The sequence below is a fragment of the Trachemys scripta genome, chromosome 8, assembly GCF_013100865.1.
Source record: "Trachemys scripta elegans isolate TJP31775 chromosome 8, CAS_Tse_1.0, whole genome shotgun sequence".
Classification (NCBI taxonomy): domain Eukaryota; kingdom Metazoa; phylum Chordata; order Testudines; family Emydidae; genus Trachemys; species Trachemys scripta.
Window position 1 is genome coordinate 7,985,833 of NC_048305.1, and position 21,563 is coordinate 8,007,395.

At 43.2% G+C, this 21,563-nt stretch overlaps 1 protein-coding gene across 5 annotated transcripts in view; it reads right to left on the bottom strand.

The window, feature by feature from the left end:
- Positions 1-20,539, bottom strand: part of CNOT6 (CCR4-NOT transcription complex subunit 6) — a 49,681-nt gene extending 29,142 nt beyond the window's left edge. The window contains exons 1-3 of one of the 5 annotated variants that reach the window (XM_034778667.1): positions 20,411-20,520; positions 17,732-18,109; positions 12,528-12,657 (exon numbers count right to left, since the gene is read on the bottom strand). The gene's annotated coding sequence lies outside the window, so the exon portion shown is untranslated. Of the gene's footprint in view, positions 1-12,527; positions 12,658-17,731; positions 18,110-20,410 lie in introns of all 5 variants that reach the window. The other 4 variants (XM_034778666.1, XM_034778665.1, XM_034778669.1 and 1 more) reach the window with 4 other exon arrangements.
- Between the last annotated feature and the right edge of the window lie 1,024 nt (positions 20,540-21,563).

Sequence of the window (21,563 nt, forward strand, 5' to 3'; positions counted from 1 at the left end):
CTAATGTGTTGACTGTAGTATCTGGGCGCTTCACAGGTATTAATCCATTTATCTTCACACCACCCTGGTGAAACTGGGTGATATTATTTATTCCCATTTTACAGCTGTGGACCTGAGTCATGGAGATTAAAGCCAAAATTGTCAGTGTCTAGTCATGTTGGGTGCTCAACTTGAGATGCCTAGGGCCTGATTTTTCAGAGTGCTCAGCATTTTTAAAGGTAAAATAATCTATTCAACGCACAACTGTGAGCACTTGGCACATCTGCAAATTTGGTACCAGCTGTACCATACTGGGCATCCAGAAAATGAAGATCAGACATTTAGTGGCCATCTGTGAAAAGTCAGGTTTAAGTGACTTGCCCAACATCACATAGGAACTCCACGGCAGAGACAGGAATAGAATCCAGTTCTCCAGAAAAGCACTCATCTTCCTTAATCATGAGCCCATCCTTTCTCTATCTGTAATCCTGCCTCATTCACTATGTATCTTCCAATTTCTGTAAACAAATGAGGCAGGGGTACTACAGAAAACAGCATCATTCACTACAAAACCTTGATTCATCCCCAAAGCATGCTCCATCATGTGCACTGACTAATGGATTATCTGGTACCAGTATCTGGTATCAGGCTGTTATGTTCTGAGGACCAGCCACTAGAAGAGAATGAGACACACTTTGCCAGTGGGTTTTACAAATATTTCCTGATGGAACAAGATCAGAGACAAGACTTCTGGGTTCAGGACGAGACCATGCTCTACTGGGGACAGGCTTGGAACACAAGGATACCATCTCCCACTGCACCTATCCAACCCCCAGCTCCTGTCTCCCCATCTTCTGCTCCTATCCAGTTCCCTACAACCCAGTTCCTATCCCTTCTGGATTGTGCAACTTTCCCTACCCACTCTCTCACTCCTTTCCATTCCAGAGAAGCTGTACAGTATGGTGGCAAACAGAATCATGCTTAGGGCTCAGTATTTGTCATGGAAGTCACGGATTCCATGAGACCTCCATGACTTCTGCCACCACCAATGTGGCTGACTCCAGGGTGGCCCAAGCAGCTGGCCCCAGAGCCTGGGGACAGCCACACTGGCAGGGCCGGCTCTGGATTTTTTGCTGCCCCAAGCAAAAACAAAAAAACAACCTGTAGCGCAGCTCGAGTGGCAAAGCGGGGGGGGGGGGGGGAGGGGGGGAGACACACGACCCTGTGGGGTGGCCGGAGCCAGGGGGACTCCCTGCGCTGCAGACGTGCCCCAGCTTGCGGGGGGAGGGGGAAGGAGTGGGGGGGAGAGAGAGAGAAGGGGGGTGGCCAGGGCTTCAGCGGGGCGCTTGCCACACAGCCCCGACCGCCGCGCCGCCTGCTGGGAGGGCTCCGTGCTGCTCCGGTTGGCGGGGAGGGAAGGACGCAGGCTGCCCTGCCGGGCTTGCTACAGACCTGGCACCGGCTGGGGCAGACGGAGTGCACAGCCCGCTCCTAGCAGGGCGCTCCCCTCCTGCACACTGCCGCCCCCTACAGGGCGGCCAGATCAGCGGGAAAAAATAAAAGCGGCCAGGCCGCCCTAGGATTGGGCAGAATGCCGCCCCATAGAATCTGCCGCCCCAAGCACGAGCTTGCTCAGCTGGTGCCTGGAACTGGCCCTGCACACCAGCCACTGCAGGAGCATCTCTACAGTCAGCCAGTCGGGTGGCCCCGCACCAGCTAATACTTACGGTTTTTTTGGTTTTTTTCAAATGCAGACACCCAGCATTAAACATTTCTGCCTGAATGATTAACGTTTAACAAAACCTTAAGCAACTGAAAAGAAGGTCTTATAAAGATAAGTGTCAGGCAACTTTAACTATAGGCATTACTACCTGTACCTCCTATAATATAATGTTTAATCTACTTGGATAGAATCTATGGCATGATTTTTCAAAAGTGCTCACTCTAGCAATTCTCACTGAAGTCAATTCAGAATCTCAGGTTCTTAACACCTCTGAAAATTAGACCATTAATGTTTGTGGAAGGTGCTAGACTATATTGGAGATTGAAATTCTTAATGTACACCTCTACCTCGATATAACGCTGTCCTCGGGAGCCAAAAAATCTTATTGCGTTATAGGTGAAACCGTGTTATATTGAACTTGCTTTGATCCACCGGAGTACGCAGGCCCGCCCCCCCCCCCCGGGGCACTGCTTTTCCGCGTTGTATCCGAATTCATGTTATATCGGGTTGCGTTATATTGAGGTAGAGGTGTATTCCATTCACAGAACAGTTGCACTACAGACTCTGCTGCCCCACAATGTCTCAAACCCTTCCCCGTAGGGTTGACACTCTCCATATCCATTCAATTGTTTCCGTTGAGATGGTCAAAAAGGGTGTAACAAATAATTATTGAGGGACTGTGTTTGTAGTGTAAATGGCTAGCCATGAAGTGCTAGAATAAGGGATCAGAAACTCATTTCATAGGAGCTACAAAAAGCTCACATGGCAGCTTTCGCTTACAACTAAACTATGCCAAATTGAAACCAGTGACTTAAGGAAGGAAAGCTGCAGGAAAGGGCTGGAATTGGGGACAGACCCTATGTCTAACAGTGTACAAGGGCCATTAGTACACTGTAAGAAGCCAGGGAGAATTCTCCCTGTGCAGTCAAAGCATATGGCTATCATAAGCAGCCCATCTCTCAAGCACCAGCACAGGAAGAATGTACTATTGACCAAACCCAATCTGACATTGTATTATAGGAACTCTAGGCTGTACCACAGGCAGCTCAGCATGGGCTGCTGTGAATTAGAGCTGCTGGAAGTTGCTGTAACTTATGCCTGGGGGGCTATTTCAGCATCTGAAACAGTCCAGAATCTAGGACAATTCAAAGATGGCAGAAATCCTTCTTTGCCCCCTTCTTTTTGAGCAGCTCCTTCTGCAGGTGCAGCATAGAAACAGAGCCTGTATATCTTGTTACCAATCCCACCTGTCACCTAGGGCTCTTTCATACTCTTAATTGCAATATTCTCTTAGAAGTCTGAAAACAACTTGTTTCCAAACCCAATTTTGTAATATTCCATTTGCCAAGAATTACTTTCCTCCTTTGTTCTGAGAAGAAGTGTTAAAAACACAGTCATAAGTTAAACTTGCCTTTGTTTACCAGCATCTCTAATGTCAGCACAGCATCAGAAATAGTATTTTAATTATCAGCAGCAGATCTAGTAAGAGTTTATGGGTCTTAATAAAAATGGCTATTTTAAAATTTCTAATCAATAATGTGGTTTTATTTTATAGCTTTTTTAAAAAATTGGGCAATGTACCTGAATGACTTTCCATACCAGCTTAACCATTTTACAAGTCTGATTTGAGTAAAAAAAAAGTGTGACAATATTCCCTTTTAGTTTTAATGCTAGCATCTCATGTTTTGCTGCCTATATTGGGATAAGATTCTTTAAAGCAAATGAAAGACATTTCCATTGGGAAAAAAATATTCAATAGAGATTACACGGAGTTAGAATATTCTGCTGACATGTTACTATGTAGTCAGTGGAACATTTCAATTGTATTGTAATAGGTTGTAAAGTATGTCTGAGGTATAAAAATAGATGTATTTTTGAATAAAAAGGCTATCGACCTGCTTCAAAGGTGAAGATTTGCCAATATTCATTGCTTTTACTGAAAAGATGTTTAACAGAAAGTAAGTAGAAAGAAGCTTGGCTGACTGAACTCACTTTTAGAAACTCCACATATGTAACAACAGAAGCTAAAGACAGAACACCCTTAAAGATGACTTGCAAAAAGGAAAATGTGCTTTGTTGTTTTTTTTTTCGTTTGAGCTGCTTTATGATGGTATAAAGACCTGAAAGGTTTTTGTCAAGTTTCTGCTGGTCGTTTACATTTGTGACGAGTTGCAACTGCGGCATCCCCTTGTGGCCTGTCAGGGCACAACTCACCCAGCTGTGGGTCTCTACAGGTATGTGACTGTGTCCATGCAGTCCAAGATAGCAGTGCTTTGGCCCTCTGGACAACTCACACTTCAGTCCCATCCCTTCCAGGGTGTTAAGTTCCAAAGGAATTCAAGAACCACAACTCAAAACAGAGTCATCCAAGGGACCTCACCCTTCTACTCAGGGTTTATCTTCAAACAGTCTGAGCTTCTGCCAATCCCCCACGGTCTGGTCATCGATTCTAGCAGGGGCTTATCTGGCCAGCAAGCTAGCTCAGTCTCTGGTCTGCAACTGGGCTAGGTCTCCTACTTTTAACTCCCCTCTCCATGCCTGACATTTGATGCAGGTGTAACAGGGTGAGGCCAACTTGGTTCATAAGCTCTCCTTAACCTCTCCTTGCCAGTGTAGGGCCTATCTGTCCCATCACACATTATAAATCCTGGTCTTTTCTACTCTGGAAGATTCTGGTTACTGGAAAACTAGTGAAACACTACAAGAGGATGAAAGTTGAGCAGTTAAGAGATGGAGAAGTTTAATCAGACAACTCAATTTTGTTTTTGTCAATAGCTGTAAGACTAATGGCTGATTAGCACTTAAAGATTCAATGTGACCATTCCTTCCACCAAGGTGTGATTTCAAAATACCCAAGACCTCTAGAAAAAAGTGCTCCAGCAAAACCAGGGAGGAACAGATCTGATTACTACTGGTATTTCCAAGATAAAAAACTTTTGAAAACCAAACAAATCTCCCAGGCCTCAACTATAAAGATTCAAAAAGGGACAAATATTTGTTATAAAAATCCTTTGCAACTCTCTGTTGCATATTATATTAGTAATCAAAATGTTGTTGTTTAGTATTAGCAGTTCAATTTTTTTTTATTTGCAGTACTCTACAAGTAGCTGATTTTCTGTGGTGAACCACATACCGTATGGCTATAGCAAGTCCATAAAGACCCATTAACACTTATTACTGAAAATGTGTATATTTTATCCTTTTGTCTTATTCTTAGGGATAAAGAAAAAAATGTAAAGCAGTTAAGTCAGAAGTCTCTATTTGCAACAAAGCAATCTTTTCTACAATCAACTGTGATGTCAAAGGCTTGTAGCTTCAAATACAAGAACAAAAATTCCTATTGGAAACAGCTCAAGTATATATGTTTTTCAAAAGTTTCCCAAGGCAGCTGCAGCTCCTGTAAATTGCTCTTAATATACCAACATTTTTTGTGATTACATATTGATAGTAAGCATTTGTAGATGAGTCTGCTACTGAAAAGCAATGGACAGTTATCAGGGAGAAATGGACAGATGACATGAAAAAGTAAAAATTTCTTGCCAGTTAATCTCCACTGTCTTGTTCTTTTCTTTTTTCATTCCCTGCAGAAGCTCTCTGCATCACTAGTGCATTTGTAGGGGCACAACCCTTTAGGAATCCAACCCCACAGTATTAAATAGCTAAGAACTGGTGATTTTTCATCAGTAAATTAACTGTAGAAGAGTTGTCAATACTGGAACTCTAAGCAACATAGTTTTAACCCAATGAATCAGTCAACAAAAGCATAATTTCCTATGATAAGTTTGTATACAAAAGTCCAGTGAAATCAAATTTTCAGTTTATAATTTATCAATAAAATTCAATTTTAGATGCAGCTGAGTCTTCCCCATCCATGTATTCTAAAGCAGCCAACTATTGTTTGCTTGTAATATCTGATCCCACCATGGAATCACTTCATGGGAATATAATAGTTAAAATGATTCTGCCAAGTTCTGTACTAAAAACTTGTCTCATGAGGGATTCTGCTAGTAAGTACGCTCAGAGACAAACTGAGGATACGATAGGATTGGGATGGTTTAAACAATATTAACAGACATCACCCCAAATTTACAATACACCAATATATTAAAAGCAGAAAACAGATAATGCAATCCAAAAAATGTAAACATGAGAATTAAATGTTACAGATGCCTAAAATGTGCAGAATGTTATATTTATGGCTATTATGGTAGCATCCAAGACCCCTGGTCATGAACCAGGATCCCCATGATAGACACTGTATAAACAAAGAACAAAAAGACAGCCCTTCACCAAACGGCTTGCAATCTAAGGAATGACAAGATACAACAGTTCAATGCAGACTAGCACAAGGAAATAATGAAACAGTACTGGCCAGCATGCTAGGCAGTGGTCACAGCAAATTAGCTAATCATTGTCAAGTATTTTGTAGGCATCACAGCAAAGGAGAGTTTTAAGGACAGATTTAAAGGACAACGGGGTAGTTCTGTGGATGTTTAAAGGGAGCTCCTCCCAAGCATGGTGGACAGCATGGGAGAAAGCGTAATGGTCTCTTCTGAAAATTGAAGAAGTGGGCGATGACAGCTGGCATCACTGGCTGATTGGAGGAGGAAGTTAACATCTCAGTAGCATGTGAGTTATGATAAGTAGCCTGGGGATTGGGTAATGGGCCTTAAAAGTGAAGACAAGTAACTTATATTTGATGCAAGGTAGAAAGGGAAGCCAGTGGGGGAATGCAAAGAGAGCGGTGACATGGTCAAAGCAACAAGCTAGGAAAGTTATCTGTGCAGCAGTATTTTGAATGGATTTGAGCAGAACAAAACTGCATTCGTCAAGGATCGAATAGAGGCTATTTCCATAATTGAGACACGGGATGATGACAATCTGTACAAGAGTTTCAGCTGTGCAGATGGATAGGAAAGGCCATATTTTAGAGATGTTATGCAGAAAGAATTGGAAAAATTTAGACGAAGCTTGGATAAGGATCTAGAGAAGGCTGAGTTGAAGATGACACTTGGATTATGGACCTGAGTTACAGGGAGCATGGTGGTATTATCCAGAGTGATTGAGAGAAGAGGGAAAGAAGCAGAGGACTTTGGGGGAAAGAATAGGAGTTCCTTTTGCCCACATTGTGATTAAGCTGATGGCTAGACATCCACAAGGACATGCCAGGGAAACAGGCTGAGATTTTAGTTTAGACAGAAGGTGAAAGGTCTGGAGTAGAGAGGTAGATCTGTGAGTCATCAGCATAGAGATTATAGTTGATCTTGTGTTTGCAAATCATATTGCGCAGAGTAAGGTGCAGGGGGAGAAGAACAGGTGACCAAAGATGATCCTCTTTGGACAAAATTCCCACTGAATTTTAGGGGGTTGGAAAGGATCCTCCAAAAGATATATTGAAGGAACCATTAGAGAGGTAATACAACCAGGTGAGGACTGAGTCACAGTAGCCAAGCAAGAACAAGTTATCATAAATAAGCGTGGGGTAGATTCTGTCAAAGATGGCTGACAGGTCGAGAAGGATGATGATGGAAAGTACTGGTTTGAGCTAAGGCCAGGAAGAGGCCATTAGATACTTTTTGGTGACTAGTTTCAGTGGCGCTGTCACAGGGTGAGTTGTCTTGTTAAGAGCTCAGCTGCACCTATGCTAGCTTTGGCTTGCCTCCAAGTCAAAGCAATGAGTAAAGTCACCTGACAAGGAGTCAAGTGATCAGAAGTGGGGCATGCTGGGGGATAAAAAGGAGTCATGGGAGAGGAAAGAGGCTATTGCTGGCAGCTGCCTGCTGAGTGTATGCAGCCCTACTGAAAGAGGGTTGTAGAAGGAAATAATGCCACTGCTAAAGAGGCCAAAGAAGGGTGTGATAGGACAAAAAAAAAAAAAGTGCTGTTGCTGAAGGAGTCCAGTGCAGGGAGAAGAGACAATAACCCAGAAGGGGTGGACCCTGGGGGCGTGGCTGGAGGGCCATGTCAGTTTTGTGACCTGGCTATGCATAGCAATGTCTGCCAAAGAGCTTGAGCAATCACCTGCCAAACCTTTCTAAGCCAATGAGAGTCCACTGCTTTGGTTCACATTTAGCGTCAGGTGTGGAAAACAAGACGACATTACCTCTGGAACAGAGGGGAGCTATGGAGAGGGTATTCCAGAGAATTTAGTACCAGACAGAGCCAACCACTGTTCCTGGAATACCAATTCCTGAGTTGAGAGATCTGCAGAGGTGATTGGCAATGCCCAAGAAGCAGCAGTGACATCTTATGGGGGTCTTGCAAAAAGAGACACAGGTATTCAGTGCAACAAGACCTGGGGCTCAGCTGTTGGTATTATGACTGTAGACATATGGAGCACATAGGTAGGTTTGCCCTCTTATTACCTGTGACTTAACGACTGGTTCTGTTGCACAGAGTACAGAAAGAAAACTGAGAAGGCTGGTAAACTAACTCACGTTCCAGTTGGTTTTGTGGGCTTGCAGGAGCTCAAAGAAACATGTTCCTCGAGCGATAAAGTTTTGACACAAGCCGTGTCAAGGGAGAAGCCACTGGTCCATCTCAGAATAAAGGAAGAGAACGGTGAGCAGTAGTGGTTTCTGCACGAGAAGGAGCTGACTAAGCTTCATACTGGAACCCTCCTAAATTGGATACCCTGGAGGCTGAAATAGCTGCCTTAAGGGAAAAAAATATAGGCACTGGGTTAATTCAGAAGAGGGCCTGTGCTGTGAGGCAAGTTGGCCAATTGAAGAAAAGAATTATTACATGCCCAATACAGAAGCACAGGATCATATTGCGGCAGAATCATGGATAGAGGCAAAGTCCCTGTCCTAAAAGTAGGAGTGCAGAAGCTGACACACAAAGTTGGGGCACATTTAAGACCAAGAGTTCTTCACCAAATAAACTAAGCCTGCCAGAAGACAAAGGCAGGCTCAATCCCATGCTAGCAAACATTTACCTATGAAATAACAGGGTGAAAGAGGAACACAAGTGGGATTTGTTATGGGCTGTGATGGAAGTTTTAAGAAAGGGGAATTGAATTTTAAAGCTGGAGGATGTGTCAGAGGACCTGATAAGGGATGTTCTATACCTCAAAGGCTGCTCCTATAGACCCTACTGGAGCAGCATATGGAAGCAGCACAAGTGTGATGCCTCCATAGGATTTTTCCATAAGGAATTTTTTAACCACCACAAAGTATGAGAAAATGCAAGATTCCTTTGATCCCACTTGGAATTTAAACCTCAGAATAATCTATTCAAGAATCTTCTGTCAAGTATATCTGACACAAACCTGGTCAGTGGTCCAAGGGTATCCCTTCTGATAATTTTTAAACAGATTTTTCTGTTATCTAGATGTCACATTGCTAAAGGTCTCTTAAGATTTAATAACTTCATCAGTAATGCTTCCTCCTTCTCCCTAGTGGATGGTATCAAAACTAGAACTGTACACGGCCACCAATACAAAACAACAAGCTGTACTTCCTCCTCTTGCTGACCAAGGCCTGGTCTACACCTAAAACTTTGGTCAAACTAACTGTGTCAGTTAGGGAACATGAAAAATTCACACCATTGAGAGATGTAGTTAAGTTTCAGGATACACACTGCAAGGTTGACGGAAGAATTCTTCTGTTGACCTAGCTACTCTCTCCTGAAGGGGTGGATTCACTACAGCAATGGAAAAAACCCTTTTCTCGCTGTAGCAGGTATCTACTTTACAGCACTGCCGCTGTAGCACTTGTAGTGTAGCCATACCCCAGTGCAATAATTTATATTCACATACATCACTGCATGTTAATAATGACATACAAATGCAAAATCCTAAAGGAATCTATCATCCTTGTTTCTTGCAAACAAGTTTAGAATATGATTAGTTATGTAAAACTAGTGATTTGGTTTTTCTACTCTAAAATTTACATACTTCCTTACAATTACATACAAATAGGTTATGTTGCTAATTTCTTTCCAAAGTAAAGATTCTTTAAGATTTGTAACAAATTCTGTAAAGTACTTAAAATCTAACTGAAGTGAGCTGCAATGAGCCTTCAGCACCAACTGAAAGCCACAGAGTCCAGCTCTATGTTGAAAGGCCCCAAAAACCCTTTTCTTAGCATAAGCCTAGGCTGTTTTCAATGGGGGACGAGTTCTGCTTACTCAGCACAACTTTAAGCCTTATTCAGCAGGTTTCATAAAGTCTGATACACTCAGAATCCAATCAGATCCATATTAAAAATCACCTCTAGTCCACAATTCATTCTTCCAGAAAATGCTTTGTTCCCTATTAGGTTTGTATATCTCCCTGGTGCCTCTGAGTCACCTTTATCTTTAAAGGCCTTCTGTGGGAAGGCAAATACAGAGCCTATTCTTAATAAAAATCAAGCCTGCAGGGAACACCCTACCAATTTTCCATTTTAAATTTGAGTAGTTTCCTTCAATACAAAAATCCAGAATGCAAACTCTACAATTGGAAAAAAAGTCTTGCCTTTTTCCCAAAAAAGGCTCTAGAGCCATCATTTTCCTTTAAAAAGGAACAAGAAGCATTTTAGAGTTTCACAAACTAAAAGATAAAATCTCTGAAGCCTGGAAGTCCTGAAAAACTCCTAATTTATTCAATATGGTTTTACTGGTGCCAGGACAGGCCAGTTTTCACCTTTCCTATTCAATGGCTGTGAGCCAGTTTTGCCCCCAAATCGGACTACAGCAGCCAACTTGTGCCCCAGCTTAAATAGTCCCAGTGGGGTTCTGCAGGGTGAAGAAAAGCTTCAGCCATTCCACCTCCCGTCTTGATCAGTCGGGGATGTTCTGCTCCACCTCAGAACATCCCCTTCACCTGGGGCTGTTGCAGAAGTAGCACATAGCTGAAGAAGCCAGCTCTGCAGCTGGGCATAGAACATTACTATGCTGGAGGTATTCTCCTGGCATACCACATGCCTGCCCGGTACAGCCCACCTGGTGTAAAGAGGATTCAGGGTAATAATTAACAGGGCTCTAAGGTTAGGTCTTCAGTGTAGACATAGCCAAGGAGCCATTTGTGCCCATCTCCCTGTGAGCTGCCAGATGCATTTGCTTATACAAAGCTGTTTGACCCAAAAAGTCTAAGATACTCCGGATTCTTAGTGTTACGCAGCAAGTTTCAATGTATTCTAAGGACCTATTTGCGCTCGGCCAGGAAGAGTATGGAAGCAACCAGGTTTCTATTAGGATCTGGTCAGCCAACATTAAACCACATTTGGAGCCCCTAGAATACCGCATTGTTTTTAAACATGTTTCCAACACAATATTCTAGCCTTGAGTCCTTAACCATGATTCTCATACAATTTTCCTCCTATTTACCCTGGACAACATTTAATGAGTTTCAATACTATTTCCAAACGTTCTCAGCTCAGCGTAGGTGTAGCCTAGATGATTAGAGTAGCTATACGAGTCTTAATTTTCAGCAATGGTATATATAATGATGCTGATAGTTAAAGCTGTTGTATATGAAAAATACCTGAAGTTTTAAAGTTGTATTGATTTATTATTTTAATATTTTTATTGTGGAGTGCAAGTAAGCCCCAGTCATGATCAGAGCCCCCACTTGTGGTAGGTATTGTAGAAAAATATAGGAAGATACAGTCCCTGCATAAAATTCATAGTCTTAAGTGTGCAAAATATTTTTTTCTTACAATAATTCAAACAGCTGAACAGATTTTTCTGAAACTTCAAAAAAAAAAGAAAAAATGCATATTTGAGACTAAACATGAGAATTAAAAGCTAGAAATCATTTGAAAAAGCTGTGTGAAAAAGGTTGATCATAATGGCAATTCCACAACTTGACTGCAATACCAGTTCTTATTCTTTAGACTGTCAAATGAGATGGCCTGAGTAGAAATCAATTAGTCCATATAAAAATCAATAGGCTATCTCCATATATTCCATTTTATATTCGGGCTAAGTATTGAATAACTCTATCCCTACACAATCGAGTTAATCATAGTTAGTATACATGCACTATATTTGGCATTTAAATGCCAAGACCCCTTATTGTATGTACCCTTTATGCATCTATAAAACTAAATTCTTCCTATTAACAACCAAAGTCTGAGATTGTCGCACACAGCCTGACTCTGCTAACATTGCATTTCACTGGGATCACCTTTGGAGTAAGGTACAACTTCAGATTAAGGGTGGCAAAAATAGGCACTCAGTTATTACTCAGCTAAATTGCCAATAGGTTCAATGGAAATTTGCCTGAGTAAAGAGTTCAGAATTTGGCCATAAAGCAGCTCATCTTCCGAAGTACAAATCCCTAAATAGTTATAAATAGATACCTACATAAAGGCCTATATTGGGGTGGCCAAACTTACTGACCCTCCGAGCCGCATATGACAGTCTTCAGAAGTTCGAGAGCTGGGGAAAACCTTCCAGGGCTTGGGGCTTCAGCCCTGCAGGGAGGGCATTTCAAATTATAGAAATAGTCAAGAGGCTGATATCCTGTCTGCCTAGCCACCAACTGCTATTTGAGAAAAACAGCCATATACTGATACAAGGAATCAGGGTGGTCACAGATGATCCAGATCTCAAAGTAGATCAATAAGCCTCTAACTCATTCCTTGAAAACATGAACCTTGCAAATACTTTACATATGTTTTGCGTATGATCTGAACATGGAAAAGGATGTCTCTTGATGGTTGTGCATCTAATGAATTCTGTAAATGTACAAACTGACTCTTCAGTGGCCAATGTGCACTTAACTACATTAACGATCTGTCCAGTGCATCACCTGAATGAAGAAATTGTACTCATTCACATCTAATCCTTTAAAGAGTTAGCTTACAGTAGTAAGGCTTCCAGTATACAAAATATTTACCAGTAAAAACTTGCCAGAAAAAAGTAAGGAAATTTCACACTGCTCTGGATTTGCACCCCCTGTCATCAACTTTGCAATGCTCCCAGTCAAGTCCAGATTAGAAGCCACTTATGGCTGAACACTAGGAGTGCTGGAAAACAGATAAAAAAATATCAATATTATACTAATCCTTTTATTCTGCCACAAAATGCACACAAATATTCTAGAAAATAAGCCAAAAACTGGAAGTTTAAAAGGCTTCATTGCATTATTTTTGATTCTCTATGGTTGAGGCAAGGCGAGGTAGAGAATCCCTGGAATACCACAACTTTCACAACCCAACCCTAAATCCTTGTGTTGTAATGATCCTACTTGGGGTGAACATGCTCCTTCCTGAACTAGACACCACTGCTCAACTACCTGGAGATAGAGGGGCCACTCCACTTCCCATACTTTCAAGAATTGTGAAACCATGCTCTCTCGCGCGTTCAGGATATTCCAACAAAAGGGTATGCAGTGCAATGCAACTAGACTGCTGGGCTGGCCCCAACCAAGATGCTTAAGTCTACTTTGCTGTAATTTCATTTCTTAAATCAGTGGCTTATACCGAGTTTAATACTATGTACAGGCCTATAATACAGCCACTGAACCAGAACAGCTTCTTGGGAGGCATTAAAACCTCATGTAAATATATATTTATCTTATGTACTAAGAATACTTTACTATAAAAATTACTGAAAAGCTGGTGTATTTGCCATATATCAAACTAAATATGTAATGTTTTCAAAACCCCTCAAGAATACAGAAAATTATTACACATTTATAAGGTAAAGTATAGCATCTGAGCTGCAAATTGCAAAATTCAATGAAAACATGATTTCTTGAAATAGGGAGCAAATACTGTGCCATCTTCCCCAGTAAACAGTGAGACTTCCCTTTCAGTCAGCCAGGGTTTACCAACTAAGACAGTGGTTCTCAAACTAAGGCCACCGCTTATTCAGGCAAAGCCCAGGGCGGGCCGGGCCGGTTTGTTTACCTGCCGCGTCCACAGGTTCGGCTGATCGCGGCTCCCACTGACTGCACTTCGCTGCTCCAGGCCAATAGGGGCTGCAGGAAGGGCGGCCAGCATGTCCCTCGGCCCGCGCTGCTTCCTGCAGCCCGCATTGGCCTGGAGCGGACAGTGGGAGTCGCGATCGGCCGAGCCTGTGGACAAACCAGCTGGTAAACAAACCAGCCCGGCCCACCAGGGGCTTTCCCTGAACAAGCAGCAGCCCTAGTTTGAGAACCACTGAACTAAGATACATGGAAAAGCCACACAAAATTTCAAAACATGACTTAGAAGCACCAAGCTTCTAGGGCTGTCTACAATCCAGAGACTCTGGCGGCATAGCTATGTTGACACAGCGGACTTTTTCTGTCAATGTAGGAATACCACCTCCCCCAATGACGTGAGCTGTGTGTCAAGAAAAGCATTTTCCTCTTGGCATAGCTGCATCTACACTGACAGTTTTGCTGGCATAGCTATGTCGGTTACGGGTGTGGTTTTTTTCACATCCCTGACCGACATAGATATGCTGATACAAGTTTCAAGCATGAACAAAGCCTAGCTCTTATCTGCCCCCTCACTGGTGTGAAAAGGGTCACGTGTTCCCCTGGCTGAGGCTGGTCATAACATTCCATTATAAGCCATGCTAGATATTAGATGTTCTTCATTTTTAAATAGCGACAGAGTGTCCTGTGGCACCTTATAGACTAACAGACATATTGGAGCATAAGCTTTCGTGGGTGAATACCCACTTCGTTATTAAAATGCATTAGCGGTAATGAAATAGGTAACATTCTAACCATAGTATCACTGCTTGAAGCTGGCGCACAACAGGCTAAGACCATGAAGCTAGCACCGTGGTATATTGTGATTATTTTTACTTCCCTACTTTAAACATTGAGTTCCACACCCAGTTAAACATCCCTAAAAGTATTGTCTTATTTATGGATTTCATTATGTTCCAAACTACAGCACTAGAAATCCAGGCAGTGCTATCTTATTAGATCTTACTTTGAGTCCACATGAACCTTCTCTTAGGTCAAGTCAGAGCTTCCTCCTGCACAGTAACTAATAGATTACAGTTTTCTCACGCAGAATTACTGAATAAACAAAAATTAAACCACTGCAGGTTTCATGAACTCTCAAATGAAAAAAATTAGGTCTGTGAGCAAGTTTTCTATATGAATAAGACCGTGCCATAATTTGTCTTTAAGCCAACCTGTTTGAGTAGGCAAAATGTTAGAAAAACTTTCAAACTGTAAACAACCCAAAGTTTTTAAAAGGTTGAGTAATCTCAAAATTTCCTAAAATAGACTTCCCTAGCATAATACAACATTTGCAAAACTTTCTAACAACAGTTAAATGGACATTAATGGTCAAAGTTGGGCACAAACAAGGTCTTAATCTTAACTATGGAGCTGCTACTGTGGTTACCCACTTACCCTGGCAGACAATGCAGATAATGTTGTATACAGTCAGACCTAGTTTTGTTTTGGTTTAGCTTCAGGCCTTCCAATCTTTGTAGATGTCTCAAACGTATGGAAGAAAGTCTGTTCATGAATACCAGTCAGTTCTTAAAATGTAGTGCATTAGCCCTGATTCTGCAAGCTGATCTGCTTATGCAGATCCTTCCATTTGTAGAGTTCCACTGAAGTCAGATCAACTTGCAAGATCAGCGCCTTAGTCATTAGTTTATCTCAAAGTATCCAAAGTAGTAAGACTAAAAGATTTTTTAATATACTACACATTAAATCTAAATTATGATATGCAGCAAGGTCCTGGTATTGTGGCATAGTGCAGCACAGTAAATAATCCCTTCCACATCAGCAACCTGATGCCATAAACCCTACTTCAGACTAACTTAGCACATTCTATAAACCCCTCTGCTGTCAAATCCCCTCTTTCCCCTAGTGACAGCAGAGGAAGGAGTTGAGGGAGGGAGGGAATTTGAGATGCTGCAGTAAGAGGGCTGTTAGAAGTCAAAACCCACTGGAGCAAGCTTGAAGTAGGAAGGTTCCTGTTGTCCTGAAGAACTCTCTCATACTGAGCTTGGAAACTCTGCAAGTCAGAAACTTCGCTAGCTGCTAAAACAAAGATGCATAGAAGTGCCATGCTGGCCTAGCTCCTCTCAAGTGGAGCTCCTAGGGTGCCTATTGGGGAACCTCTCTCACCCAAACCTTAGGATCTCCACAGCCAGAGAAGGAACCTATTCTGCAGAGCTCCTAATCTCTCTTACAGCATAAGCTCCGTTCCAACAGGGCAAGCATTTCTTCTCCAACGCCTCTCACTGCTGTTTACATTTTTTTTTTTTAATCTTTCTTGGCCACTGCCTGGTCCCTTCTTGACAGCTCCACCAAATCCCACGCTCTTGGACAGCCATTTATGCAGCAGTTTTACAAAAGGGAGAGTTGAGCTATGAGTAATTAAAAAAAAAAAAAAAAGGCTATCCTGCAGACCTCTCTCTGGCAGTTGCCAAATTAAAAAAAACAAAAAAAAAAAAACACCAAAGCTATTTTGGAGTTGCAGTTTTTAAGGGATTAATAATTGTAAGCTTAAAGCATCTTAACAGCTTTTGATGAACGACCTCTGTCTATGCATTTCATACATTTTCAAGGCTTTAACTCAATTGCAGAAATTCACTTAACATGGAAACTGTGTGTGTGTACACACAAATACATGCCAACTTTCCAGAATAAGTGGACTTTTATAGCCTAATTAAAATATGGGACCTTACAATAAATGCTATGACTTATGATATCTATACAATGATCACACCTCCAAGTCTGATGCACCAAAACTGGATTAGGGGAAAGAATGCAAAACAGTATGTCAGGTAGAGCCAGACTAAACACTGCAGAGGTTCAATCTGAGTCTACTCTGTGTACTTTACTATTAAACTTTCAAAATTACATAGCAGGTTCCATGTCAAGAGACTTTACAGGCATTATTGAATCTAGCCTAACAACTCCCTTGTGGAATGTGTAATTTATTCTCAAGTTAAAAATAAAAAAAAAACTATGTGACCCAGGCAAGGTATAACCTCTGTCTATGGCAGAACTATGAATGAAACACAGATCTTGGGAGTCAGTCTGCTGCCTTAACTACACAGCTATTCTCATCAGGTTTTAAGGCTTAAAGTATTTTCATTACAAATTGTTACCTTTGAGTATTAACATAACATTTGTCAACAAAAAAAAATTGTAAGGAGCAAAGGAAATCTATGGCGATAGCAATGACTTATGTAATGGGTATTGTGTATACAATCCTAGACTCTAAAGAAAAAATGGAGTCTTCCTTCACAAATATGTCATCCATATGTGATCCACACGTAACCCACAGTTAATTAGTGTGCTGTCTGGACCAGGAATGTCGTTACCCATGATTCACTTGTATCACCAAAAGTACATGACAAGATGAACAGAGTTCTTGTAAATTACAATATTTTGCTGGCAGAAAAAACAGAGCAAACAGCACACAACATTTTGGGGGCAGGGACTATCTTTGGCTTGTGTTTTTACAGAACCTAGAACAATGGGGTTCTGCTTCACGAGTGGGAATCCTAGGCATCATGATGATAATGCATGTTGAACTATGAACAAAAATCCTCACCTTCTTGGGTTTGGAAGTAGAAGGTTGTGTGGGTGGAGTTTTATATATATGGTAGTGTCTTATAAAGTGATAGCAGCGCTTGCCAACAAAACAAAACAAAACCACCCGAAATGAGGGGCAGTAGCTTTGTTGGCAGGAGAGTGTCTCCCATCAACAAAGCACTGTCCACACCGGCACTTTTTGTCTGTAAAACTTTTGTCGGTCAGGCATGCAGTTTTTTTCCCCACATCCCTGAACAATAAAAGTTTTACCATGAAAGTGCTACGTAGACATAGCCTTAGAGGGATGTTAAACTTTTTTGTGGTGAGGTGCACAATTTTTTGTAAATCTTGTAACCTTGGAAGCATTTCTTCTAGTTTTCAAAGCAGCTTTCTCCATTATAAACAATACACCAGGTTTACTAATAGTTCTCTTCTTGCTCACTTCTAGAATATCCTGATCTCAACATTTTTATTTCCAACATTTACCACTGTGAATCCAGTTTAACAAGACTTCTTCAAACTTGGGGACACTACATTATTTTTTTTTTTAAAGAAAAGATCTGAAAATATAGAATACCAAAAGTAGTTACCTGCCCATGCAGTATTATAGTCTCATCTATCTTTATATTTCAGTTCTTCCTCTAACATTCAAGCAAAGTAAACAGCCTGAACACATCAAGGATGCACCGAGTTCAACTTCAATATGCAAACAGAAAAAAGATGCATAGTAGTCTCCTTTTTATAAATGGACTGATCCAAGCGATTCAAGTGGAAAGTGAATAAAGCGTTAATCCAAATGCGAATGGCTCCATTTCAGTAATAGCGTGAATAAACCCCCACAGAAGGCTTCATTGCTAGCAGCAAACTCCACAGAGTCCAGATGAACCAGCAGGAAGAACACAGGGCAGATAATCCTGTAAAATTACCCCAGTGGAAATGTTGATAAATTCCCAATTACGAGACCTGCTCTAGGATGAAAAAAATGCAAGATACAATAAAATTACCAGTCAACACTTGCAAACCTTCACACTTAAAACCAGACAATTATCACAGGTATTCCTTAATCCTTTGAATTTTGAATCTGTTACCCATAACAATGAAATCCAGATAAATAAAATAACCCCCTGAAACTAAACAAAGGACAACTGAAGAGCCATAACTAGTTATAAATCAGCTGTTTCTCTAGAGAGTCATATTCAAGCAATACTAATAGTTTAGATCAAAAGAAAACTTAAGCCATTTTTCTGTTTTTTTCCCCTATATGAAGTTTGGATGAGACAATGAAGCCAGTTTCATAAGGAAGTTTTTTTTTTTAATTTGTAGAGACATTATTGGTCAGGTTATGTAAAAGTTTGTTTCTAAAATCTAAATTTGGGGCAAAATATGAGGAGTTGCCCTGTAAAAGTTGTGCTAACCTCGCCAGCTGGACACATAGCAACTTAAAATTCTTCACATTTAAGAGCATGTAGAGCAGACAAAATAGGTCTTGCACCTAGTTCACAACTGCTTACTCCCTGCATGTTTGTCCCAGAGTCTGACAAATGTAATAGCAATCCCTCCCCCCAAACCACCAATTACAGAAGTAATTGCTTGCTCCAGAGCTTAGTAACCCAATCAGTTGGATATTATTATAATTTCCATTATTAAAGATATGCACACATCTCTTCATGTAAACATATTGCATAAACTTGTCTTTGGAGTAACCCTGAGAGATAAGTATCCAAATTCCTCTCTGTTTATCCCCTACATGTGTGTGTGTGTCCCACAGTCTCCTTGGCCCAGCCACTTACCTGCATGTCACCACAAGTCCTGCCCTCCCCACTCATTGCATTGGACAGCAAGGTTGTCAATCATCCTCTAACACATTTTCCTTTCTATTTCAGACAGATCTAAGCAGTTGCTGCTGTGGCCTCCCTGCCAACTAGGCCTCAGTTTTAGACCATCAGCAGCAAATGCAAGTGTAAGCTTCTCTCATAGCAGAAAACAGATTCTGTTTACAAGCCAGTTTTGTTTGTTCATAAAACAACACTTACAAAAAGAATACATCAGCTTAAATGAATTAAAGTCTCTCAATGCAGAGGGGGAGACTGATGGAAAATTGTGGTCTGACTGTAGATGGACAATTATCAGACTGATGTCATTTCCCTCTGTATGTTTAATTATTTTAAACTCAATTACACAGGAAAAACGCTTAAACTTCCAGATGCCATTATACTAATTTCAAGTCCATTGTCACAGCCTCTTAATTGCTTTCTCAATGCATACAAGCCTTTGAAAAGAGAATAATAAGCCTACCACCTCTGAAAGAAGCCCCCTCTTTCCTCTCACTGCAAATCCACCCTAAAGTAGTATAATTGCTTTCTAAATGCAAATAAATATGGAGTACAATAAGCTACTGAGGTAAGGCGGCCCCTTTCCTCTCCTCTCCCTTATTATGTGGATAAATCTTCAATCTAATTCCTCTTGAAAAAGCCCCATTTCCTACCAGAGTTTCTCAAAGCAACAACCCACTCAAGCCCCGTTCCTTGAGAGCCTCCCCCCAGCTTCAAGCAATACTCTAATGCTTCTCCACCCTTTCTTCCCCTCTATAATGACATCCCCTCTCCTCACTCAGCCCTGTGAGAGGAATACCCCTTCCCAGCCAAAACTCCCCACCACTTCGGAGTATCCATACAGCCCCCTGCTCCTCAGAGCAACCACATGCCCCATTTTTTCCAGCTAGCACCCACAAAGCGTTAATACTTCCTCGGAGGGAGTAACACCCCCAACTCAGATCACTACTACTTCCCAGGCCCCCAAGTAATGCTACCATCCACCCTCCCCCAGAGCAATAGTTCCCCCTTCCCCTCCCCCCCAGAGCAATAGTACCCCCCACAACTTCCCTAACAATACCCCCCAACCCAAGCGCACCTCCAAACCACTGAGCCCGTCTCTGCCCACCCCTCCCAGGCCAATACTACACCCACCCGGGGGACTCCCATCCCTTTTCCCCCCAACACAGGGGCGCCCGTCACTCCGCCCCCTGGAGCAGTAATGCTTCTCCCAGAGCGATAACACCCGCCCCTTGCCCCCTCAAAGCAGCAGTACTCTCTCCCTCCCCTCCCCCCCAAGCGCAATAAAACCCCCCCCGGGGGAAAAAATCCCCCCCCCTCCCCCCCCCCCCCCCCCGGTAATACTCTGCCCGACTCCCAGAACAAGAGCCCCCCCTCGAGGTGAGCCCCGGGGGTACCCCCAGAGGCGGGAGTCGCTACCCCCGCTCCTCCCCGTACCTGTGGCTGCAGCATCCCCGTCTCCCCGCCGCCCTCTCTCCGCTGCCTGCCTGGCTCTTTGTTTCCTGCCGCGGGCCGGACGGGAGAGCAGCTTCCCCCCCGCCTCCTCCCCCTTCCCCTCACACGCATTGAAAGCAAACAAGCATCATGGCGGCAGCGGGCAGGCCGCCGCCTCCCCCCAGCATCTCCGCCCGCTGAGGCCGCCCACACTCACCGCACACCACGCGCCATTGGCTGCGCCAAAGAAGCCTCGCGCCGAGTCGCGCGGCGTTGCTGGGCCTGCCCGAGCGCAGCGTCCCGCCTCCAGCCCCGCGGCCGCCGCGAACTGGGGGAGACCGCTGAGGGCCTGCGCCGCGCTCGGAGCTTCCCCCGGAGCGAACCGGGCCGGACCGCGGCAGATTCCGAGGGAGGGAAGTGGGGGGCGCGGTGGGGCCTGTGGGGTCCGAAGGGGAGGGCTGCTGGGAGGGTCTGGAGGGGGATCAGAGGTGGGGGTCGGGGGGGCCTGTGGGGTCCGAAGGGGAGGGCTGCTGGGAGGGTCTGGAGGGGGATCAGAGGTGGGGCTCGTGGGGGGCTGCAAGGTTTGGGGGAATTATGGGGGGGAGGGGGTCTGGAGGCAAGGATCTGTGCATTGGGGAGGGCATCTGGAGGTGTCAGGTGGGGGGCTGAAAGGAGGTGCTGGTCGGTGGGAGTGGGGGGCTGAATGTGGGGGATTGCAGACAATTGGGTGTGAAGGGATAAGGGGGGTGACTAGATTGGGGAGAGGATCTAGATGTTCGAGGTGGGGTTTGGAGGTGTGTGTGTGTGCCAGAGGGACTGGATCAGAATCTGTAGGGGGAGGTTGATAGGAGAAGGGAATGGGGTCTGGTAGTGTGGATTGGGGGGGGATCTGTTTGGGGAGCAGTTTAGGGGGTTACATGGGGATTACATGTTGACAGGGCAATTGAGCAGATTGGGTAGGGGGCACAAATAGTTGCAGAACAGCAAACTGGTAGGGTGGTAGCAGAAGAGATGGGTGGGGTGAATGGAATAGATTGGTGAGGGATGACTGCACCTATTGAGGCTCTGGGGGGGTGAGCAGGCCCCCACCTCTATAGCCTCTCCCCCCATTCCCCATCCCACGGGGAGGAGCACTGAATCCAGGCATCAAAAGATT